The sequence below is a fragment of the Pongo abelii genome, chromosome 14 (genome assembly GCF_028885655.2).
Source record: "Pongo abelii isolate AG06213 chromosome 14, NHGRI_mPonAbe1-v2.0_pri, whole genome shotgun sequence".
Taxonomy (NCBI): Eukaryota; Metazoa; Chordata; class Mammalia; order Primates; family Hominidae; genus Pongo; species Pongo abelii.
Window position 1 is genome coordinate 45,660,932 of NC_071999.2, and position 26,811 is coordinate 45,687,742.

At 41.9% G+C, this 26,811-nt stretch overlaps 1 protein-coding gene across 1 annotated transcript in view; it reads right to left on the minus strand.

The window, feature by feature from the left end:
• FOXO1 (forkhead box O1) overlaps positions 1-26,811 on the minus strand; it is a 110,859-nt gene that overhangs the window by 77,889 nt on the left and 6,159 nt on the right. The window lies entirely within an intron of this gene.

The window sequence follows — 26,811 nt, forward strand, 5'->3', positions numbered from 1 at the left end:
AGCTATTATTAAAAATAGAATGTAGATTTCTTTATCCATTTCATACTAAAAGATACATAGTCACAGTAACTTTATAAATGGCCAAGGAAAGAATTCCCAAGTCTCCTTATGCTCAAGTATAGAAACTCAACTTTCCTCACCACAGGCACACATCAGTAGAAATGCATGCTATCCCTATTTTGCCAAGCACCCAGGTTCATGAAAATAAATTTACAAATTACTGTACCTAGTAAAGCACTCACTATCAAGGTTGGAAACTGAATTATGGGAAGTTTCATGCCTATTCTCTGGATGAGGTACTTTACAATCTAGTAACTGACAATAGTTATTCAACATCAAACTGTTAGCCCACATGACAGGTATATGACAGGGTACCAAGACTGTGTGATTTTACAGTAATACATAAAGAAGTTTTCCTTTGCTAATAAAACTGCCCACGACAAAGTCCCTTTGGTTTTCCCAATGATACCAAAAAGCCTTGCTTTGTGTTGAACTAATCTGCAACACAGAACTCAACAATTTAACTGGTTAATATCCACACAACTACATATACAAGAAGATATAATTATTACACCTTGCTGTATAGACAATAACAAATCTCACTTAGGCATTAACAAATGAACACTCCCACATTCAATAAACTGAACACAAACCTAAGAAGCTACAGAATACACACAATTTAAGTCACTCCAAGTGTATTAGTAAGAAAAGTGAGCCAGGGCAACACAGTTAGACCCCATTTCTACAAAAAAATTTAAAAATAAGCGCCTGGGAGGCTTAAGGCAGGGCAATCACTTCAGCCTGGGAGGCCAAGGCTGTAGTGAACCATCATCATGCCACTGCATTCCATCCTGAGCAGCAGGGCAAGACCCTGTCTCGACAACAACAAAAAAAGAAAGCAAGAAAGGTGACTTTAGTACTTTTTCTTTCTTTTTTAGATGGAGTCTTGCTCTGTCGCCCAGGCTGGAGCGCAGTGGCGCAATCTCGGCTTACTGCAACCTCCACCTCCTGGGCTCAAGCAATTCTCCTTCTTCAGCCCCGAGTAGCTGGGATTACAGATGCCCACCACCCCGCCCAGCTAATTTTTGTATTTTTAGTAGAGACAGGTTTCACCATGTTGGCCAGACTGGTCTCGAACTCCTGACCTCGTGGATCCACCCACCTCAGCCTCCCAAAAGTGCTGGGATTACAGACATGAGCCACCGTGTCCGGCCCCAATTTTTAAAAACAAAACAAACAACCCTCTACAATTTCAGCATCAATTTAGCATCATTCATTAAAATCTAAACCTCTAAACCCAACTCATATCATTTACAATTATTCATATAAAAAGCAATTATTTATATAAAAATCTACCTGGTAAGGCATATGGCATTGTTCATTATTGCCTGAAACAAAGTATTAGATATCAGACAAAGAAATCGTAATACCTAATTCTTCATTAACCAAAAAAATTTTTGAAAAATACTGCTTCCCATTCACTGTTTATTCCTTCTATGAAGAAACACAGGAGTAAATTTAAGATAAATTTTTTTTCTGTATGCTACTAAGTATACAAGTAATGCTGTAATTCTGCAGCATCACAGAATCATTACAAGCTTCTTTTAACATTTAGGAAAAAAAAAAGAAAAAACTGTTCCTGATAAAGAACCCTTTAACCCACGAAGGTTAAGGATTTTTAAGGACTTAATTTCCAGTTTAATACTGCATCCATGGGGACCAGGTAGAGGCACTGTTTACATCACTGAGTCAGTTTTCAAAATATCATCATCCTGGTCAGTTTTGCTTTTACTCAGCTTTATAATCTGCTCGTCAAACAAATAACCTGCTAAGACTACAATGAAAATATTTTCATTACCATGAGTCTGGAAGAGTATTTTTACAGAGGAAAATTGAGATGTCATGTCTGGGCCATCCCTTAAGCTAAATTTCTCACCTCTAATCACTGCCCTCTACAGTCAATAAGGCTGATGCCTTGTGCAGGAAAGGCCTCTGGACCGTCAGGCACACCACTGAGGAGAGAGTGTCCTCTCCCCTCCACTGAGGGCCTGCCCTGCCCACTTCTGGGGGCGTGGCAGAGGTCCCAGCCATCAGGATGAGCTGTACTCTACCTGCTGCCCTTCCCTGGGGACCAGATGCATGCATGTGACAGACCCACAGTAGCGCACATCTGTAAAAACCAGTGGGAGCCGGCACTGTGGCTCACGCCTGTAATCCCAGCACTTTGGCAGGCTGAGGCGCGCAGATTACCTGAGGTCAGGAGTTCGAGACCAGCCTGGCCAACATGATGAAACCCTGTCTGTACTAAAAATACAAAAATTAGCCAGGCGTGGCATGGTGCAGTACACCTGTAGTCCCAACTACTTGGGAGGCAGAGGCAGGAGAATTGCTTGAACCTGGGAGGCGGAGGTTGCAGTGAACTCAGATCTCACCACCCTACTCCAACCTGGGCCACAGAGCGAGATTCCATCAAAAAAAAACAAAAACAAAACAAAACCGTGGGGTCTGTTAAACCTTTGCCACACAAGCTGTACAACCTCAAACAAAGTAGGGTCCTCTACCTCTCTAGGTCTCCATTTCCTGACCTGTAAAATGTTGATGATACTTACACCATGAAAGGCTACTGTAAGAATGAAATAATGGGCTGGGCCCAGTGGCTCATGCCTGTAATCTCAGCACTCTGGGAGGCCAAGATGAGAGGACTGCTTGAGGTCAGGAGTTCAACACCAGCCTGGTCGACATAGCAAGATCCCATTTCTATTTTTAAAAAATAATAACTTTTTTTTTTTATTTTTTGAGACAGAGTTTCACTCTTTGTTGCCCAGGCTGGAGTGCAGTGGCACAATCCCGGCTCACTGCAACCTCCACCTCGTGGGTCCAAACGATTCTCCCATCTCAGCCTCCCAAGTAGCTGAGATTACAGGCATGCACCACCACACCCAGCTGATTTTTGTATTTTTAGTAGAGACAGGGTTTCACCATATTGGCCAGGCTGGTCTCAAACTCCTGACCTCAGGTGATCCACCCGCCTTGGCCTCCCAAAGCGCTGAGATTACAGGCGTGAGCCACCACGCCTGGCCAAAAAATAATATCTTTTTAAAAGAATGAAATAACAAGAAGCCTAGCACAGTGCTGGTGGAGTACAAGTGCTAGGCTGAATAAACTACTGTAATTATAAACAATGACTTTTCCTGAATACTATGTGCTAGGTACTGTTCTTTAGGCACCTTACCATGTATTATTAATTTATGTAGCTCTCATAACAACCCTTGATCATTATTGTGCCAACTTACAAATGAGGAAACCGAGGCATGAAGATTAAGAACTTCATTGACAAGTGGAAGAAGGTTGGATTCAAACTTGACAGAAAGATACCCCAACTCAACACTGTGACAGCCTTTCTGGTAGCAGTGGCAATCGATCCCATGTAAAAAGCTTATGGCCGAGCGCGGTGGCTCACGTCTGTAATCTCAGCACTTTGGGAGTGCCAAGGCAGGTGGATCAGGAGGTCAGGAGATCGAGGCCATCCTGGCTAACATGGTGAAACCCCGTCTCTACTAAAAATACAAAAAATTAGCCGGGCATGGTGACACGTGCCTGTAGTCCCAGCTACTCAAGAGGCTGAGACAGGAGAATAGCTTGAACCCGGGAGGTGGAGGTTGCAGTGAGCTGAGATCATGCCACTGCACTCCAGCCTGGGCAACAGAGTGAGATTCTGTCTCAAAAAAAAAAAAAGGTTACAATAGGTCCTGCTGGGATTTCACCCTTGACCTTACGTCTTCCTAGCTATCAAATTTTAACCAACTCAAAAAATGTCAGCCTTCTATTTTCTGCTTTCTATATATAATCTGTACTTCACCAAAGTAATGATAATAATAGCTACCATTTATAAAACACTTCCTACACAGCAAACACTGCTCTAGAACACATTTTATGTTTTGTTCAATTCTCACAACAACCTGTAAGAGTTACTATTTACATTCTTCACAGGAGTAAAGAGCAGCACAGTGAGGTCAACTGCCCAAGTGATAAAGTTGGTAAGCACTGAAGGCAGAACTCCACCCAGGCAGTGTGACTGGCAAACCGAAGCACTTACACACTCTACTATACTGACTTCCTCAGCAACTACTCACTTTATGGGAATAACTGGTTATTTAGATAAGCAATACTATACAGAACTGCAGAAAAAGTTCATGTTTATCTGTATTACAGATGAGACTAAGATACTGGAGGCACCACACTTAGGGTCATTTGCAAGTTGCAGTACACATTTTACTGCCAACAGTCCACTACTGAGTTAACAGTGATATGTCTACCCACTTAAAAGTTTTTGTATTTTAAAAAATTCTTGAAATTTGGTTTTTCTGTCAGTGGACTTCAGTGGCATAAAGGCTGGAATGTTGTGAAGGTTCTTTCCATTTCTAAATTTAGGAACAGCAAGGATTGGTTTAGGGTCAGTTTAGTACAATGACAGCAGTGAACCAGATCATTTAATTTAAGGACCTAGTAATTCAAAAGGTTGCACTAGAAAAACATGTCAAGCCAGATGAGAACCTCTGGCATCACCATCATCACCATAATGAGATAACTTATAGAGGAATGTTGAAGTGATGTAAGGAAGACATTATATGAAAGAATACATTTTTGCTTCTCCAACAAAAAAAAAAGCTAAAATTTGTCATTTTTAAATGTCTGTTTCATTCCCACTGTGTGTGAGAAACTATATTAAGATGTTTCCTGGGACCAGAAAGGAAAAGTAAATAGAATTCTGCCCTTAAAAGCTTACACTCCAACGAGATTTGGGGGCGAGAGACTAACTCACAAAAAGTTCCAAGAGAGAGCATACCTGTTAAGGCGGAAATCAAAGGAAACCGAGAAATCCCATTCAACTGGGGAGGAAATCAAGACAACAAGCTTCACGAAAAAGGCAGCAAAACAGGCAGTCTGGGAGGAGGAGGGGCCTAAGGTTTCAGAAGGTGGCAACGGTCCTAGGAAAATACATGCCCACTTACGACAGTGGTGAGAAGCGGTCATCAGAAGGACGGGCACTGTATTCATGCTGTGATGAGGCACTGAAGGCAGCAGAAACTTCAGACCATCACTGGAAGTTCTGAAATGGAAGGAAGGGGGGCAGGGCAGCGCACCACCTCTGTAACTCCAGAACAGTCACTAAGGCCAGGCACGGTGGCTCACGCCTATAATCCAAGCACTTTGGGAGGCCAAGGCGGGTGGATCACCTGACGTCAGGAGTTCGAGACCAGCCTGACCAACATGGTAAAACCCTGTCTCTACTAAAAATACAAAAATTAGCCAGGTGTGGTGGCGCGTGCCTGTAATCCCAGCTACTTGGGAGGCTGAGGCAGGAGAATCGCTTGAACCCGGGAGCAGGGGGTTGCAGTGAGCTGAGATCAGATAGTGCCACTGCACTCCAACCTGGGCAACAAGAGGGAAACTCTGTCTTTAAAAAAAAAAAACAACAACAACAACAACAACAGTTACTAAGACAATGAAAAGGGAAGCAGGGATATGGAGAAGGTTCAAGAGCCAGCAGAGTAACTCTCATTTCTTCAGAGGTCACAAGCCTCGGGGCTGATGGAACAGGAGGTCTGACCCTCTGACAGTCTAACCCTGCTTGGCCCTACCACAGGGTCGCCTGTCAGTAGTCCAGAGCCCTACACATCATTCTTCTAGTTTTAGGTGCAGTAAATAAAAACACTAGTAACTAAGTTAGGAATTCTCTCAGTTTTTTATTCCAATAGTTCAAAATCACTCACTAAGCAACAAAGGCATTTTCATGCAGGAAAAAAAAAAAACAGTAATTTTGTCTAGAGCAGGGAGGGTTTCACAACTTCAGCACTACTGACATACATAGTGGCCAGCACTACTGGTCAGATAATTCTCTGTTATGGGAGGTAGGTCCTATGCATTGCACGGTGTTTAGCAGCATCCCTGATCTCTAATCTCTAGATGCCAGTAGCAACACACCCCCACCCAAGTTGTGACAACAAAAGATGTTTCTTGAATTGCCAAATGTCAGAGGGACCAGCTGAGAACCATTAGCCCAGTCTTTAGCAGAGGAAGAATTTAGACCTAATTAGAAGTTTTTTCCTTTCTCCCTTCTATCTGAAAAATCTTCGAAAATAAAACGATTGAGGACAGGGGAGAGAGCAACCTTTGCCTTATGTGGCAACCCCAATCCCTCAATCCTCACGACAATCTCAGCAAGTACTATCCTCATTACACAGGTGAGAAAACCTATACTTAAATGTTAACTTGTCCAAGGTTAAGTTAAACAAGCTTGAACGGATTTGGTGACAATACTCAAGGTTCTAAACACTACAGAACCTCTGCCCCCACAGGGCCATAGATTCCACTCCTTGAATAAAACAAACATTAATAACTCTAGATAATCCTACACTAAAATAGCACAAATCCTGTCCATCTATTAGGAACCAATTACTCAAGAAAAAGCTAAAGGGCCACACTTCATGCAAGCATCATATGTGAAGGGAATTAAAAGAATTGCTTTAGGCCACTGTGATTTCTTTTAAAGGATAAGGAAAGGGAAAGGGAGGGAGGATGAACATTATTTGGAAGCAGAGTCCTAAGCCAAGCAATGTCTGGCTCTGAAGGTAGCCCTGGCTACCACCGCCTCTGAACCACACTACACTCTCTCTATGTATAGTCCAAAGCAAAACCAAAAGACCTTCTCAATGAGGGCACTCCTGGGCGCTATTCTGCTCATCTGATGATCCAGTTAGAAGGGCGGCTTTAGCATCCCCCAAGCCCTGAGTCTCAGGACCTCAGTCTGGAGCAGGTCACTTCGTTTCTCTTCGCCTCAGTTTCCTGTGCATGCAATAGAGACAGTACCTAATGGGAAGTACTGACCTGTTCTTAGTAAAATGTGGATGAAAGCTTAAGGATTTCTTTTTGTCCTTGTCCCTTAACTAAAGTATCAGTAACCTTCCTGAAGCTTAAGCTCACCCCAAGAACAAAGTATTTTCTGTCCAAACAGGTCAGTGTTTGTTATTTCTTTTGTTGTTGTTGTTGTTTGAGACAGAGTTTTTGCTCTGTTTCCCAGGCTGGAGTACAATGGCGCAATCTCGGCTCACAGCAACCTCTGCCTCCTGGGTTCAAGACATTCTTCTGCCTCAGCCTCCCAAGTAGCTGGGATTACAGGCACCTGCCACCATACCCGGCTAATTTTTGTATTTTTAGTAGAGACAAGATTTCACCATGTTGGCCAGGCTGGTCTCAAACTCTTGACCTCAGGTGATCCACACGCCTTGGCCTCCCAAAGTGCTAGGATTACAGGCGTGAGCCATTGTGCCCAGCCAGTGTTTGTTATTTCTATGTGCCAACCCCACAGCATCAACAAGGACAAGTTTCCATTCCCCGTAAAAGGAGGTTCTTTTCCTCCATCTTCTAGGCAGTATGGCAGGGGGTGACAGAGCCAACAGTGAAGCCAACTAAATAGAGCCTTCCTATCCATCTGGTGAGGAAACCACAGGCAACTCCTCTTCACCACACCGTGAGCCACGACAGGGTTACTTGGTCAACTCCTCCCAACCGCTCATTAATCATCACCACAAACACACCTGAATTATTCTCCTCAGAGAACAATTCACTAATACTTTGACATAAATCTCATTATATCTCATTATATATATCATATATATACATATATATCATATATATCATATATATACATATATACATATATATCATATATACATATATCTCATATATATCATATATATACATATATCATATATATATCATATATACATATATCATATATATCATATATATACATGTATCATATATATATCATATATATACATATATCATATATATATCATATATATACATATATACGATATATATATATATATCATTATATATTTTTTATCTTTAAGAGTCTAGTTAACTAGCTGGATGAGCCAGTAAGACTTCTACCATAGGATTGTCAGTATGTGCATTAATTGTTTAAATTCTGTCAATTAACTGATTATTTAGCTGTTAATTTTATTTTACTTTAGTTTTTCCAGTTTCAAATTTAAGTCCTAGATTTTTTCTCCAAAATTCCAAAGATAATTATTCTCTTTGATGTAGCAAACTGAAGTGATTAAGAGTCACAGGCCTAGGTTAAAAACCCACTGACAGCTGGGTGCGGTGGCTCACACCTGTAATCCCAGCAACTCTGGGAGGCCGAAGCAGGCAGATCACTTGAGGTCAGGAGTTCAAGACTAGCCTGGCCAACATGGTAAAACCCCATCTCCACTAAAAATGTAAAAATTAGCCGGGCATGGTGGCGCATACTTGTAATCCCAGCTACTTGGGAGGCTGAGGTGAGAGGACCACTTGAACCTGGGAGGCGGAGGTTGCAGTGAACCGACATCACACCATTGCACTCCAGCCTGGGAGACAGAGCAATACTCCATCTCAAAAAATAAATAAATAAATAAATAAATACCCATTGGCATCTTGAGTCCATTTACTGTGTAACATTCAAGAAATTACTCAACTTCGTGTCTCAGTTTCCTCATCTACAAATTGGGGATAGTGGGAATATCTACATTATATGTTTATGAGACTAAAATAAAAGGCATTTATAGCATAAAAGGCATTTACAGCAGTGCCTGCCACAGTAAGCACACAATAAATATCAGCTTCTTTTTTGTAGCTAGTGTAACTTCACTGCTTTGAAAAACAGGTCTAATTCTATAGATTTTTTTTCACATTCTTAAGAAGTGCTAGGATATGTAGCAAGTGCAACCAAACCCCAATCTAGATATACAGTCAGTGAATGCCCTCTCAAAATGGATTGTACACTGTGTACTTCCCTCAACCAGTCTGTCTTCACTTTTGCACTGGCAACTATACTCCAAAAAGGTATCTCTCATGCCTGTCACCACATATAAATGTAAATTTCAGTTTCAGTGGAAATTTACATCTATACATCCAGACTATCAGATGACAGATATAAGCTTGGCAAACTTACCCTTTGGAATCCTAACATGATCAGCTCAGTCCTATCTCACTGCCTATCCCATAAAAGACCCTCAAAAGTTTAATTCCAGCCCTCTGTTCTTCCCTTTAACAGCATAAATAGGCTGGGCAGGGTGGCTCATGCCTGTAATCCCAGGACTCTGGAAGGCCAAGGCAGGTGGATTGCCTGAGCTCAGGAGTTCGAAACCAGCCTGGGCAACACGGCAAAACACCATCTCTACCAAAAATACAAAAAAGTAGTCTACCATGGTGGTGTGCGCCTGTGTCCCAGCTACTTCGGAGGCTGAAGTGGGAGGACTGCTTGAGCCTAGAAGGTGAAGCCGAGACTGTGCCACTACACTTCAACCTGGGTGAGACAGAGTGAGATCCTCTCCCAAAAATAAAAAATATAAATAATCTCAAGTTTGACTTGCTTGAATCCAAAATTCTCTCAAGGACGGGAGCCTGAAAACCACAAACAGCATTTTCATTTCAAAATTGTTAATGTTTCTATTAAAAGGGTTTGTTACTTAAAATGTAATATAGGACTGGGCGTGGTGGCTCATGCCTATAATCCTAGCACTTTAGGAGGCCAAGGCAGGTGGATCATTTGAGGTCAGGAGTTTGAGAGCAGCCTGGCCAACATGGTGAAACCCCATCTCTACTAAAAATACAAAAATTAGCCAGGTGTGGTGGCGGGCACCTGTAATCCCAGCTACTCAGGAGACTGAGGTGGGAGAATTGCTTGAACCCGGGAGGCGGATGAGGCAGTGAGCCAAGATTGCTCCACTGTACTCCAGCCTGGGTGACAAAGTGAGACTCCATCTCAAAAAGAAAAAAGAAAAGGAGATATATATGTATAACTTACCCATATTTATACACTCCAAATACAACCCACTGCAAACTCTGGGTGTATTTCCTCCCGAGTACAGCTACACAGTAGAGCCTAAGATACTTCAAACAATTGAAATCAGTTGATATACAGTTTTATACTCCACTTTCTCATGCTGCCAGGTTATTTCCCCATCCCATCAGAAGTTCTTCCAAAGCACAAAAACAATATAAGTCTACCAGAGCACCCTTATCAAACGTGCTACACAATTACTAGGAATGCTAGCAAAGATAGGTCTAAAGGTTTTGATTCTTTCTTTGGTTCTGATCTTATGTTTTTATGTAAAAATATTCCATATAATCCTAATGTCCATAATTTAAAAAAAAAAGAAAAAAAACCCCAGAATCTCAGGTTTGCTAAGCTTTAAGTCCAAGTATTTTGGCTAATGCTATTGCTGTGTAATACAGCATAATTACACAGCTCCTTCCTTTGAGCACCTCGACTTGTCCTACAAGTACTTCCCAGCAGTATCATTATCCCCATTTTACAGATGACGATGCTAGTACAGCAGTGATGTGACTTGTCTAAATAGGAATTATCTGGTTACCAATGTAGAAACAGAACCAAAAACTCCTAATATTTACTGCAAAATTACAGATCTAAGTTAGGCTCATGAGTGCATTATAAAGAGCAAATGCTAGAGGGAATTCTGATCATTCTGATGTGACCCCAACGTGAGTTTTGAAATACTCTAGTGATCTAAAGACATCCTCCCAGGGCATGCCAGTAAATACATCTAACCAGCACCTTTTGTCCAGTGATCTCGAAGCAAGTTTTGCAGACACTAGCACTGGATGGCCCATTATCATGCTCCAAAATTACAGGTGGGGAAACTGAGACAAAAGGAAATTGAAACACACATCCCCAACAATCTGCGATTAGCACAGGACTAGACTTCCTCTCACCTCACCGCACCCCAAGGGGAGCCAAGTAGGCAAAGCTTCCATGTGGACTGACAAGGAGAGTGAGGACTTTACTGCCTCTAACAGAAAGGAAAAATTTACTAGGAGAGAAAAGTAGGGTGGGAGAATGAAAGGAGGACCGATTAGAAGCCAGAGATAGAGTAAAAGCCAAATCTAACCAGAGCCAGAGAAAAAAATCACAATGTAAGATCTGCACGTGAGTCCAGTGGGATATACCAGGTCATACATACAATGATGGCTCAGGAACTTCTAAAGTGTTTTACAGGAGCTTAGAGGCCTTGGTATTGGACATCCCAGTTATACAATGCCCGGTTTGATTGGGTCAAACCTCTAAACTCTCAACATATAAAATGTCTTTGGGATTATTCACCCAAAACACAGAGAATGGCAGTATTCTCTCCCATCCTCATTCAAGCACAAAAGCGAAACCACCCTGAGAATTTAACTCCTTTTACTAACGTTAAGAGACTTCTCCATCCAGTCCATGGTCTCATATTCTCTAAGCCAGAAGTTAAAATTAAGAACTTCACAATGTGAAGGCAGCCAACACTACTCATCTCAAAGTTACTAGTCTTAGCATTCAACACAGATGAGGCAGGAAGGTTGCAGAATTTGCTAAACTAGACTACCGCTGGCGACAGAGTCGAGACAACACTGAAAACACAAAGGCATTTAGCTCAATGACAACAGCTGCTGACATGCACATCTAGAATACTGAAATGGCTATGATTTCTTACCTCACACCTTGGTATTTCTGCTTGAGTTTGTAGTTCTCTCCTCCCAAAAGTCAAATATGAGTTAATGACATGTCACAGTAGGAAAAGGATTGGGTAGGTGCGGTTTCAGTGGAAATTTACATCTATATATCCAGACTATCAGATGCCAGAAAAACTGTTTCCCTCCCCTTCCCTGCTCATTTTAAAGGTCCTATTTACCAGAACACAATGAAGGTAGTAAAACTATGGTAAGACAAACACATACTTACATATTTTCAGTTTAAAAGGTGAAAGTACACAGAGGTAACTTCCATTTAACTCACTCCCCTAAGTCATTCTCCTTGTGGATTTCCTCTTTACGGGCCTTAAGGTGACTTGCATCATGTTCACGCCCAGGGTGAAGTGTATCATCACCACCTGCAAATATTTCTAAATGGGATCAGTTCTATTAATAACAATGACTATTTCTAAAGGCAGTAATAAGTAAAATAGGGTTGTTGTAGCTAACTTAAAACTCACACCAGCAGCCAGCAATGACCTTTAAAGAAACTTTTCATCTAATTTAAAGTTAGAGAAATTTATTCAAGTCAAATATTTTAAATGAGGGGGCCAAAAATGAGAAGGAAAGCAAAGAAGAGATGAAAAACTAGGGAAGGGGAGTAGGAGGTGATCAAAAAGTACTCATTTTTAATATCACCATTTAGATGTGCACCCTCAAAAGTCATGGCACTGGCCAGGTGCAGTGGCTGACACCTGTAATCCCAGCACTTTGGGAGGTCAAGGCGGCTGGAGTTTGAGACCAGCCTGACAAACATGGAGAAATCCTGTCTCTACTAAAAATACAAAACTAGCCAGGCATGGTGGCGCATGCTGTAATCCCAGCTACTCAGGTGAGGCTGAGGCAGGAGAATTGCTTGAACCCAAGAGGCAGAGGTTGTGATAAGCCTAGATCACGCCACTGCACTCTAGCCTGGGCAACAAGAGCGAAACTCCGTCTCAAAAAAAAAAAAAAAGTCATGGCACTCTTCATTTAGTGAATAATTGAGAACAGAACAGATAGACTCCCCACAATCTACAATTTTAATTAGTCTATGATGGATATCAGCCTTAGATGGGAAATGAAAAAACTTAATGAACAAAAAGCAAGCCTATTAAATTGATTATTTGGAGGCTACGAAGGAATTGTGGTTTTCTTTTTTAAAGCAAAAGTTGACTTCCGTGACTTTTTTTTTTTTTTTTTTTTTTTTTTGAGACGGAGTCTCGCTCTGTCATCCAGGCTGGAGTGCTAATTTTTGTATTTTTAGTAGAGATGGGGTTTCGCCATATTGGCCAGGCTGGTCTCAAACTCCTGACTTTGTGATCTGCCCACCTCGGCCTCCCAAAGTGCTGGGATTACAAGCGCTGGTGCCGTGAGCCGTGCCTAGCTGACTACTGTGACTTCTAAAAGGTGAATATTATAAAATTCTAGCTTAACCAATTTCCCTCCGCTTCATCGAATTTTGGACATTTGAACTTCATAACAATTCATTTTTGTTTTGTTTCGTTTTGTTTTGTTTTGTTTTGAGACGGAGTCTCGCTCTGTCTCCAGGCTGGAGTGCAGTGGTGCAATCTCAGCTCACTACAACCTCCGCCTCCCGGGTTAATGAGATTCCCCTGCTTCAGCCTCCCGAGTAGCCGGGATTACAGACATGTGCCACCACGCCCAGCTAATTTTTTGTATTTTAGTAAACACAGGGTTTCACCATGTTGGCCAGGGTGGTCTCGATCTCCTGACCTCAAGTGATCCGCCTGCCTCAGCCTCCCAAAATGCTGGGATTACAGGCGTGAGTCACCATGCCCGGCCTGAACTTCGTAACAATTCAAAAGGGATGTTGGGGCCCAGGACACACTACCCCAAAATATGACTGTAGAAGATCAGAATATGCCACCCCAAAATATACTTCCTTGGCATATTTGAGCTGGTTATTCTGAGAAACTGCAGACACCAGAGTAGACAAGAAAAGCTGTCCTTTTGTAAAAGAAATTTGCATCCATAAAGGAAATCTACATTAGTAAAGTATCTGTACTAAGATTAGGACTGCTCCAGACAACTTTTATTACCTGAAAGACCTTATCCCCAAGAACAAGACAATCTTTATTCACCATATAATTCTTCCCCTCATCCTCCTTTAACTTGTGTGGCCACCACCCCACCAAAAACCTCAAACCCTAATTCTTTTCTGTAGCTCAGTATACAATATAAGCTTCAATCATGCAACCTGCATTACATTTTGTGGGACTCTTGTGCAAACATAAGTATAAATAAAATGGCATTTTCTCCTGTTAGAGTCTACCTTGTGTCAATTTATTTATTTCTTCCCCTCCCCTGCCCTGAGATGGAATCTTGCTGTGTCACCTAGGCTGGAGTGCAGTAGCATGATCTCAGCTCACTGCAGCCTCCACCTCCTGGGTTCAAGCAATTCTCATGCCTTAGCCTCCCAAATAGCTGGGTTTACAGCCGTGCACCACCACATTTGGCTAGTTTTTGTATTTTTAGTGGAGACAGAGTTTCGCCATGTTAGTCAGGCTGCACTCCAACTCCTGAGCTCAAGTGATCCACCCGCCTCGGTGTCCCAAAGTGCTAGGATCACAGGCATGAGCCACCGCGCCCAGCTATCTAATGTCAATTTAAATCATGGCCCAGCCCAAAGAACCTAGAAGGATGGGGGGAAGCCATTTTTCCCTGCTATATAGCTTCTGGTGCCCAATGTGGAGCATCCTTCACTGGCTGGGACACTACTAGCTCCAGGACTGCTCCAGCTGCAGGATCCTGAGACCCTGACAAAACGCCAGCTGCAGCTAAGACTTTTTACCACATTGGGCTCCCACATCTCTGCCTGCAGAGTCTGGTCAAAGCACGAGTGGTAAGAGTCTCTTTGTCTTTTTCCCTTTATCTGTATAATCTCCATTAACTTATAGCTGAGGACGCTCTATAAGCTTCAATCATCTGACTCTTCTTCGAGTCACCAGTGCATAAGAAAATACAATTTTTTTTTTATCCTGTTAGTCTGCCTTATGTCAATTTAATTATTGGCTCAGTCAAAGAACCTACAGTAGAAGAAAGCCATGTTGTGTTCCCCTACAGGGATAATTATTGATGGAGGTTCTGATTACATTCAGGAAACAGAAGCACACTCATAAACTTTTAGTTGGTAGCAGCAGAACACTCCCTTCCTCAGGTCAAAATACACACCGGCTAAGAGTTCCCTTTTGTAGTTCTTCCCAACTGTTGATACTTTGTACTGACAATACTAGTAAAGGCATCACAAAAAGTTCTTTCCACCATGTACACTTAGATGCAAAACAGTTCAAAAACCCAAAAATGTCAAACTAGTCAAAAAATAAACCCAAATTAAAAAATGCAAAAACTAAATATGATTGTTAGCATTTTCTTATTATTGTGCACTATTTTCATAGGCTCAGGCTTCCATAAAAAGCATGTGCATTCAACTATACACAGCAGAAATAAAATCATTAATACTTTCTTAGTGCATTCCAATTTTACTTTTTTCCTGTCTTCCTCTGCCGAAGGAGCCAAAATGTGTATTTCCCCACACTATCACAGGAAACGAAACAAGAGAATTCCACCTAAATTGAAGGATGTCAAATTCCCAGGCATAGCCAAGCAGGATGTCAAAGGTCATGCCCCATATCTGACCAGCCCAAAATACTATTAATATATTTATAGCTAGAATGAATAATCATAAATTCAAAAGCTTTAGCCTGATGAAAGATAGAAGGGGCATTAAAAATTAAGTTTTCTAAGCCTACATGGATATGCTGTCCTAGTAACATTCAGGTTCATTTGCACAATAAATATGATCTAACGAGTCATTATGCTCTAATCAACAGCCCTTGATGTGATGTGCCTTGTGCAGGTCTGCGGGAAAGTGGCTGCTAACTTGTTTCAGGCCAGAGTAACAAGATAGCAACCTGAGGGAGCAGGGACGTCCCCTGGAGAAGTAGGCTTTTGTGCAAAAAGCCCATCACAAACCTTAAGGTTTAATAAAAGTAAATGTCATTTTAAGTGAGTCTCAGCAAGCCACACAGAAACAAGCTTCATAGGGCACATGACTAAGTGGAAAGGGGGTGTCTTCATTTCAAATCCGAGGAGTGTATTCACACAGTTAAGGATCACAGACAATTCTGTCTTGCAAAGAATCCCTCTGATGCATTACTCTAGAGTTTTAAGTTCTCATTTTATCTCTCTGACTTAATTACTTCTTCCTCCCAATACCCTTTAAAATGAATTCTCTAAAAAAATGAGGGGTGGGGAGTATAAATGAGGCTTAATTGGAGGCCCCCAAGTTGTCAATCATGACAGAATTGATGACTTCCGTGGATGAAAGTGTTTTCCTTTTCCCTTCTTGCCATAAACACAGGCGGAAGTCATGGTTAGTCTAAGAAACATACCCATCAACAGCTTGTCTTTGATTAAAATGTGTCCCTATTTTCATTGCAAAGGAAATTATTAAGTAGGGTCCTCCTATATGTTCAGCATTTTACATGACCCAAGATCATTTACATCGTTCAATGAGATCACAGAGCACAATAATTAATTTTTTTCTTAAAAATATAATGTATAAGGCATACAATCAAATTAGGTAATAAATTCAGAAATTGACTGACTTCAAACATATGCCCTCCAATTGTGAGGAAGGAGAAATTCACCACAAATTATGAGCTCCATCTGTACTGATATATTCCCTTCATTTTATTCCACATTCCCCATATTCTCCACCTCTAGTTCAAAATAAAGCAATCACACCAAAGAATGCAATGGCACAAACTTTAACATTCAAACTGTTACAGGAAAGGGGTCCCAATCCAGACCTCAAGTGACGGTTCTTGGATCTCCCGCAAGGAAGAATGCTGGACGAGTCCCTAGAGTAAAGTGAAAGCAAGTTTATTAGGAAAGTAAAGTAATAAAAGAATAGCTACTCCATAGACAAAGCAGCCCCGAGGGCTGCTGATTGCCCATTTTTATGGCTATTTCTTGATGATATGCTAAACGAGGGGTGGACTATTCATGCCTTCCCTTTTTAGACTATATAGAGTAACTTCCTGACTTTGCCACAGCACTTGTAAACTGTCATGGGGCTTGTGGGAGTGTGGCAGTGAGAACAACCAGAGGTCACTCTCGTGGCCATCTTTGTTTTGGTAGGTTTTAGCCGGCTTCTTTACTGCAACCTGTTTTATCAGCAAGGTCTTTATGACCTGTATCTTGTGCTGACCAACTATCTCATCCAGTGAGTTAGAATGCCTTAACCATCTGGGAATGCAGCCCAGTAGGTCTCAGCCTCATTTTACCCAGCTCCTATTCAAAATGGAGTTGCTCTGGTTCACACGCCTCTTGACAAAACTACTTTTTAAGAGGTTTGAATCTCAATTAAGCTGAACAGATTAAGAATGTTTATTTCTGGGTTAGGCACCAAAGGAAGGACTGTGGGCTAAAAAGAGATCACAAAGAAGGGCAGTGACACCCTGAGGGTCCACTCCTCAAGCACAGGGACAGGCCGATTCCAAGACCAACCTAAATACTCAAGAGCAGGCAGGTAATTATTGAAGCCTGTGACAATCATGCTTTTTAAATTGTTATTTTAATAATCTGGATTCCGCTTTTGTTTAGCTTTGATTTTTGTTGTTGTTGTTATTGTTGTTGTTTTTTGAGATGGAGTCTCACTCGGTTACCCAGGCTGGAGTGCAGTGGCGCAATCTTGGCTCACTGCAACTTCTGCCTCCTGGATTCAAGCAATTGTCCTACCTCAGCCTCCCGAGTAGCTGGGACTACAGGCATGCACCACCATGCCCAGCTAATTTGTGTATTTTTAGTAGAGACTGGGTTTCACCATGTTGGCCAGGATGATCTCAAACTCCTGACCTCAAGTGATCTGCTGACTTCAAGTGATCCGCCAACCTCAGCCTCCCAAAATGCTGGGGTTACAGGTGTGAGCCACCACGCCCTGCCTAGTTTTTTTGGTTTTTTTTTTAAGAAACATGGTCCCAGTGTGTTGCCCAGCCTGGACTTGAACTCCTGGGCTCAAGGGATCCTCTGGCCTCAGCCTTGCAAATAGACAAGACTACAGGCACACACTACTCTCTCTGCCTGGATGGACTCTGCTTTCTCTTTATAAAAAGTACGTTCTAGGTATAGTTCAGAACACTGAAAGTATCAAAATGGCACTTCAAGAAATACAAAGCACCTTAAAGAAATATCCAGAATTACTGGAATATAATTCCCTAGGAGAACCACTACAGAGCACAGAGGTCACAGCAGGGAAAGTATCCACTCCAAAACCAGAAAAGAGGATATCAATAACATCAAAACATGCCTAATTACAGGAATCTTTAACCCTGATAAATTTCCTTAGCATGAATTTTTTAAATTATACCAAATACTTCGAGAGGAAAAAAAAATTAAAAAAAACATTTTGATGACCTCTAAAATGTAGTCATCAACTGCCAAATGTTTAAAAAGTGTTTTATCATCATCAGAAAGACTTCATGTTAATACAAATACATGACATATAAATATACATCTAAATATACATTATATTTATAATATCAATAACATTATAAATAAATTCAGGTCCTACAAAATTCATTCTATCTCAAAATTTCACAAATTCAACAAACTGCTCCAGGCACACCGGTAACAGAAGAGACTGGGAGTATGGGAATCTTTCAAATTCAACGTATGTAAATGCCATAATGGGCCACTGAAGAGAAAATTAAATCCTAAAAGGTTGAAGGGGAGAGACCAATTCAGTCATACAGATTGAAGAACTCTCAGGGTAGGATGATCCACAGGAAGCTTTCCCATTCATCACATGTAAATTTCATGATGGCCTACATACCTACCCATCCAGAGAGAAAAGTTTCCAATGCAACCAGCTTGGTGCCAAGTACACAAACAACCCCAATTGATATTTACAAGTTTTGCAAGTTCTCCTCTCCTCCCTCCCCACTCCCCGTTTAGGAGGTAGCCCTGCAGAGACAGTTCTGCTGCAAACAGATGAGGTAACTGTAATTCAAGAGAGCCCACTTTCTCCTGTATTCAAATCACAGTATAGTATGATGGCAGGCTGAAACCTACTGGTGTAACAAACTGGTGATTCTTTTTTTTTTTTTTTTTTTGATGGAGTCTCTCTCTGTCGCCCAGGCTGGAGTGCAGTGGCGCGATCTCGGTTCACTGCAACCTCTGGCTCCCCAGGGCCCGCCAACACGCCTGGCTAATTTTTGTATTTTTAGTAAAGACGAGGTTTCGCCATGTGGCCCAGGCTGGTCTTGAAATCCTAACTTCAGGTTATCTACCCGCCTAGGCCTCCCAAAGTACTGGGATTACAGGCGTGAGCCACCGTGCCGGCCCAAACTGATGATTCTGCAAATTAAACCTCACAGCTCATGAAGGCACATCATCTCTGATACAAAATTATGGTGACTGAACATACCTATCTTGATGTTACTTATGCAACTCTATCCTGAAGGTTAGAGAAGAGAAAAAACCTTTTTCATGTCAAAATAGAACAATAAAATCCACATTGTGACCGTTACTACCTCAAGAATCTGCCAAAATAAGAGCTTCTAGCTAAACCATATGCAAACCATTTCCTTTGACCTTGCTTCCAAGCAACCAAAATGTCTCAAGTATTTGACGTTTACTTGTATGGACCACTCCCAAATATTTATGTGGTTATTTTGCTTTCAAGCTTTGAAGGACACAATATTTACAAGCCTGGGAATTAGGTGATTCAATTATAACTTCTCTCTCCAAACTAAATTTGAAATCTAAGTGCATTTCTCTTTTTTTTCTTCAAGACAAGAGTCTTGCTCTGTCGCCCAGGCTGGAGTGCAGTGGCACAATCTCGGCTCACTGTAACCTCCACCTCCTGGGTTCAAGCCATTCTCCTGCCTCAGCCTCCCAAGTAGCTGGGATTACAGGCACGCACCACCACGCCTGGCTAATTTTTGTGTTTTTAGTAGAGGCAGGGTTTCACCATGTTGCCAGGCTAGTCTCGAACTCCTAACCTCATGATCCACCCGCTTCAGCCTCCCAAAATGCTGGGATTACAGGCACCAGCCACCACGCCCAGCCTCTAAATGCATTTCTTTTCAGATACAGAATGCTCTCACCCTTGCCACTGCTGCAAAGATGAAGACCCTCTCATTCTGTGCTCGGGATTCCTCACTCAAAGAGGGGTTTTCGCTCAGCCACTTGCATGGCAGGCTTCTGAGCCTGGTAGCTGCAGAAGAAATGCACTAATTTTTTAATTAAAAAAGGAAAACCAATATGAAAGGAAAGGGCCGATGAGGAGACAAAGCCCAGTGCCTCCAGGCCTCAGCTAACTCTTCAGAATACCAAACCATTGAAGAAATCTTTATCTTCCCACATAATGCAAACTGGTTTCCCTCTTCCTTCTTTCCTCATTAGGCCCAAATAAGACTTAAGAGGATTAATCATGCGCATTGGCTTTTTTACTGCAGTTACAAAATACAACCACAGAGGTTCCCTCCCTTTCCTGATGCCAGGTTCACTTAGCTACTTTCAGATTTTTAACTGAGCAAAAACCCAGCCCCTCACCAGTAAGTACTTTGTAAGTACTCACCAGTACTTACAAAGGCAGTACTATAACACCTTCAAGATGGGGAAACCACGGTTTTAAACAGAAACACATATTTTCCCTCAACATGGATGCTTTATCATATCTCCAACATAGTAAGAGTGGAGATTCGCAAAACCATGACCTATATTTTCCAGACTGTTAGAACAGCAATTGAGAAAAACTGTTTATCCAAGAAATATCTTTAATGAAACAAAAAAGAACAAAAGGATACAAGGGAAGCCCTCTCTTCCACCCTCTTTCTCATCACAGGTTCGCTTTAATCAGATAAGATGGGTAGGGGCTCCAGGGCTGTTAAGCTCATGGGGTATATCATTAGGACCAGCTCTGTAACTGGAACTGCTCAAAGAATGAATGACATTGTTATTAAGACAAACATCATCTGGCCGGGCTCGGGTGGCTCATGCCTGTAATCCCAGCACTTTGGGAGGCTGAGGTGGGCGGATCACAAGGTCAGGAGTTCAAGACCAGCCTAGCCAAGTCGGTGAAACCTCATCTCTACTAAAAATACTAAAAAAAAAAAAAAAAAAAAATTAGCCAGGCGTGGTGGTAGGCGACTGTAATCCCAGCTACTCAGGAGGCTGAGACGGAGAACTGCTTGAACCCTGGAGGCGGAGGTTGCAGTGAACCGAGATGGCGTCACTGCACTCCAGCCTGGGCGACAGAGCAAGACTCTGTCACAAAAAAAAAAAAAAAAAAAAAAAAAAAGAAAAAGACAAACATCATCTAGGGAGAAAAACACATCAAGGCAGAAAAAAGATTTTCTTTTTAGGTCTTGAAGATCTGTATACAAGATGCTGGAACCAAGTCACACTGAAAAAGTTGACAGCCTGGAAATTTCTATATGTGGCTGGCCAGAGATGTATAAAGGATACAGTGGGGCTTACTGGAGATAACAGCACTTCCCAGATGAAGGGTGCTGCAGTGTAGACCAAGGGGCCACAACACTTTAGAGGTGGTACTGGCCTCTGAGAAGGCAGAGGTCTCTAAGAATTAAAGAACTCCTAAGACTTAAGGTCAGTAGAGATAGGCTATCTTGAAAGAAATGATCTACCTCCCTTCCCTGAGGGAGATAAGACCCTACTACATTTCTTCCCTTCAAAATTAGAACCAAGATGAGAAAGGAGTTGAAGGATGATGTTTTACATAATATCTTTACTTACAAAAATTAAAAGACCAAAGATGAGCCGTAATTCTGAATTTCACTGGATCTACAAACATCAATAGTGGTCAGCAGGGCACAGGGGCTCATGCCAGTAATCCCAGCACTTTGGGAGGCCGAGGTGGGCGGATCACTTGAGGTCAGGAGTTCGAAACCAGTCTGGCCAACATGGTGAAACCCCGTCCCTACTAAAAATACAAAAATTAGCTAGGTGTGGTGGTCTCTACTATTACAGGTGTGCCTGTAATCCCAGCTATTTGGGAGGGTGAGGCAGGAGAATCGCTTGAACCTGGGAGGCAGAGGTTGCAGTGAGCCAAGATCAGGCCACTGCACTCCAGCCTGATGACAGAGTGAGACCCCATCTCAAAAAAAAAAAAAAAAAAAAAAATTAGACTGGCCAGTTCCATATTATTTCCTAGTTGGTTTTGACTAGTTTTGCCTGGCATCATTAACAATCATGCAAGTGTGAGATCCTGGTGCGTTTGAAAGCTATTTTCTCCACATGGAAGGTAACTTAGACATTTAATAAAACCTCATGGTAGTGGGCTTTTTCATTTACTTTTATTTAACTGTCCCCCACCCCTCATCAGCAGTGTACCTTTTAAATAAAATGTCTGCTTCTATAGGGATAAATATATTAGTAAAATCGTTTTCTACATTTCTTTTTTTTTTTTTTTTTGGCAGAGTCTTGCTGTCGCCCAGGCCCAGGCTGGAGTGTCGTGGCATAATCTCAGCTCACTACAGCCTCCACCTCACAGGTTTGAGGGATTCTCGTGTCTCAGTCTCCCGAGCAGCAGGGACCACAGGCATGCACCACCACCACTGGCTAATTTTTTGTATTTTTAGTAGAGATGGGATTTCACCATATTGGCCAGGCCAACTCCTGGCTTCCAGTGGTCTACCCACCTCAACCTCCCAAAGTGCTGGGATTACAGGTGTGAGCCACCGCACCCAGACAGCTCTCCTCAACACTTGCCATTTCTAAATGGCTGATGAGTGTTATTTAATCTACATCTGTGCCTTCTGATGTGTCACAATGCCGTTTTTACTGCATAAACCTTTTGGTTCAACATGAGCTAGTCAGACTCACTCCAAGTACACTTAACAGTGAATATATTCAGTCCTATTGGACTGTATGGTGTCAATTTTGCATTCGGCCTATCCAAATTTAACCTCCTCTGGATCTATTGAAATACCCCATTATAATCTTCATTCTTGCATTTGGGTTAGTGGGAAGATAATTATTGCAATGAGAAAGCTATCAAGGACATCTAATATTTAGCTAAGGCAATATTAGAACTGACATTTACATTTTGAAGTATCGTTTCAAGCCAGTATAACCTTCCCTCATAATTGCCTTAAGTATATTTTGAAATTGCTGACTTCAATTCAGAATTTCTCATTTTTCAAAAAAGCAAGACTTAATAGTAATCTTTCTTTCTTTGAATCACTCTGCTACCAGGACACTGGGCCTCACTGAAGTTAATTTTAAAGAACAGATCAAGCAAAAAGCTAAATACATTGTAAATGCCAACTATTCACATTAAGTCAATTACATAATCTGTTCTATGTATTGCCAAATTCCATATGTCAGTTTCAAAATCAACTGCAGTACACTGGCTTTAAATTGCATTCCATAGGTCTCCATATTTATACAAGTGTGTTCCTAAGTAGTTGCATTTTAAAATTTTTTAATGTAATCATATTTTCATAATTTCTTATTTGGCAAAAACAAAGATATCATTTGACAAATCTGGTCTATAACACAGCGTTATTTTCATAATATGTCCTTCCTACCTATACTTTTCAAACTGTGTGTGTATTTCATATGGCTATCACTCTGAGAATTTTTTTTTTTTTTTTTTTTTTTTTGAGACCAAGTCTCTCTCTGTCGCCCAGGCTGGAGTGCAGTGGCGCAATCTAGGCTCATTGTAAGCCCTGCCTCCTGGATTCACGCCATTCTCCCGCCTCGGCCTCCCAAGTAGCTGTGACTACAGGCGCCCACCACCACACCTGGCTAATTTTTTTCTGTATTTTTAGTAGAGACGGGGTTTCACCGTGTTAGCCAGGATGGTCTCGATCTCCTGACCTCGCACTCAGAGAAATTGATGCTTCCCATATTTTCAGACCTTTATGAATGCCAGTCCACCATCCCAAAAATATATCTTGAAAATAAGATGAACTAATGGACAGAAAGATGTGCATTTACACAGATATATGACCAAGCAAGCATCATGAAATGTCATTAGTAGAAAAGGTAGTAGAAATTCTTCCAACTTTGCTGAATGCTTGAAAATTTCCATAGCGAAATCGTAAGGGAACAATCTCCCATCCTTTTTTTTTTTTTTTTTCCCAGATGGGAGTCTCGCTGTGTTGCCCAGGCTGGACTACAGTGGCGTGATCTCGGCTAACCGCAACCTCCGCCCCCCGAACCCCCTGCCCCAAGTTCAAGCAATTCTCCTGCCTCAGCCTCACAAGTAGCTGGGACTACAGATGCACGCCACCACACTCGCTTAATTTTTTCTATTTTTAGCAGTGACAGGGTGTTGCCATGTTGGCCAAGCTGGTTTCTAACTCCCGACCTCAAATGATCTGCCCACCTTGGCCTCCCAAATTGCTGGGATTACAGGCGTGACCCACTGTGCCAGGCCCAATCTCCCATTTTCAATGCCTGGTTCAACGGCCAATACAGAACTTCATTTTTCTCTAAGACACTTAACTCTTCCCACTGTATATCATAATTACTTACACGTTGCATCTAGTCTTCCTACTGGATCTATGTTTTGAGTCACTGCTACCACTCAAAAACACCTAGCACATCTTGTACACAGTAATCATTCAACAAATAAACGGAAAAAAAAGTACTTTGACAATCTGTTGAAAACAAAATAATCACTGTTCTTTAGTTATACTACTTCTTAAATTATTCTCACATGATACAGACTGTGATATTCTCAACACACAGGAAGCTGAAATATAAAAGACCCATGTTTCAAGAAAGAATTCTTTTCCTAACAACATATTTACAATATAACTGAGAAGCCAAGACATACAGACATTAAAGTTAAATTACATATAATACACAGCAGCATGAATTAAAAGATTACCAGATATTCACTCAGAGGACAAAAATTTCTCTGGGTAGGAGCCAAGATTGGAAGTTGGTGAACTGACTTGAACCTTGCAGACTGAGCAAGAGCTGCTGAATTTCGGGGCTCAAGATGATCTAAGCTCTGGGGACAGGAGCGTCTAGGCCTGAAATACTAGGGGAATGGTTAGGGGGTAGGAACGGAAAGTCTCAACAGACCCTGAGAAAGAAGAGTTAACAGACTTGGGAACACTAAACACCAGGAGAGTGCTCAAGAGGACACCAAGGTTTGAAAACTAGGGAAAGAACTAACTAGACCATTAACCCAACTGGGGACCTTGAAATGGGCCATCTGAGGGCAGGGGGAAATACAGTATGTTCTGTTTTAGACATACTGGATTTGAGATAAAAGTGGGACATCCAGAGCCTTTAGGTAACTGGATACACAAGGCAACAGAGAGTAAGTTACCTAAGAAAATACCAGAGAAAAAGTCCACAACTAGTCCTGAGGTATACTTATGAATGAGGATAGGAGAAGGAAAAATAAGCGAACCAACTGGAGAAGCCAGATGGCAGGAGGACCATTGTAATGGAATCCAAGATAAGAAATGATTTCTCAAAGCAAAGCTAAGAAAAGGAAGACTTGGCCGGGCGCCGTGGCTCACGCCTGTAATCCTAGCACATTGGGAGGCCGAGGCGGGTGGATCACAAGGTCAGGAGATGGAGACCATCCTGGCTAACATGGTGAAATCCTGTCTCTACTAAAAATACAAAAAAAATTAGCCAGGCGTGATGGTGGCCGCCTGTAGTCCCAGCTACTCAGGAGGCTGAGGCAGGAGAATAGCGTGAACCCGGGAGGCGGAGCTTGCAGTGAGCCAAGATCGCACCACTGCACTCCAGCCTTGACCACTGAGCAAGACTCCATCTCACAAAAGAAAAAAAAAAGGAAGACAGGCTGGGCCCAGTGGCTCACGCCTGTAATCTCAGCACTTTAGGTGGGCGGATCACGAGGTTAGGAGTTCGAGACCAGCCTGACCAACATGGTGAAACCCTGTCTCTACTAAAAATACAAAAATTATCCGGGTGTGGTAGCACATGCCTGTAATCCCAGCTACTCGGGAGGCTGAGGCAGGAGAATCACCTGAACCTGGGAGGCAGAGGTTGCAGGGGGCCGAGATCACACCACTGCACTCCAGCCTGGGTGACAGAGCAAGACTCCATCTCAAAAAGAAAAGAAAAGGAAGACTTAGACACACACACCCCCAACTCCCATAAAGAGTCCAGCTTCAGGGATCATCAGAACAAAACCCAGAATTGGGGGCTACACAGGCTAATTCCCTAAACAGCTCTCCCTTGATTTTTTTTTCCTGTGATAAATATGGCTTGAAATAAAGGACACATTTTGAATTTATGCCCTTATTAAAGTAATAAGTGAAGGTAAAAATTCACTAAATTGTATGATGAGGAGCTGCAGATTTACCTTTTTAGTAGTATTTGGCTTAATATCAAAACTAACTTGCTTTTTTTGTTTTCCTTTTTAGTTTTTATCAAAACTACAAAAATGGATGAAAGAAAAAAAAAGTAGCCCAAATGCCTGCCAAGTGGCAAGAATAAGTCAACCCTAGATTCAACTATTGGTGGTGCTTAACCTACAAGTTGATAAACCACAGGGAGAAGACGGAGTGGAGTAAACTGGGATGCTAATGAATAAAGCAAGTTTTTAAAAAGGCTGAACCATATAAAATGGCCAACGTACAAAAATGTGTTTTTCATGTTTCGTATGTTCCTTAAAAGACTACAAATAACAAGTAGTAACACCTACAAAAGAATTTCTGTGCCACTGACTTGATTTTTGTTCATCCTCATCAGCAACTGGCAAAGAGGAAGATGTCTTCCACACTTGAACTATTTGTACACAGCACATCTCTTAGGCACCAAAATACATACTTTTTCAAGTACATGTGGTCTTCTGTTTCACAACTGAGGAACACCACTAGAAGCATCAGAATTCTTTATGCACCAAGAAAAGGTGGTTGGTTATATGACCCCAGGGAGATCCTGGGGGGCTGGGCAAGTCTCTGCAAGTTGTTGCTACAAAGGCAAAGGCAAATCTTGAACTGCAGGGAAGCAGACCAACTCCCACACAATTGAAAATTCTGCCTTCCCCAATCACTATGTGGTATTTACACTGCCTTTCCAAGAGGATCCCCAAAAAGCCCCAAAGCTACAGCACATATAGGCCAAAAAAAATGGCTGGGTAAATTCCCATGATGCCAGAGAACTGGGTAGTTTCCAAGGGCAGAGTGTTCCAGAAAAATGCAAATCATTCAGGCTTCCCCAGAGAAATTCCAGCCAAATACAGCTGCTATCTTAGAAAGT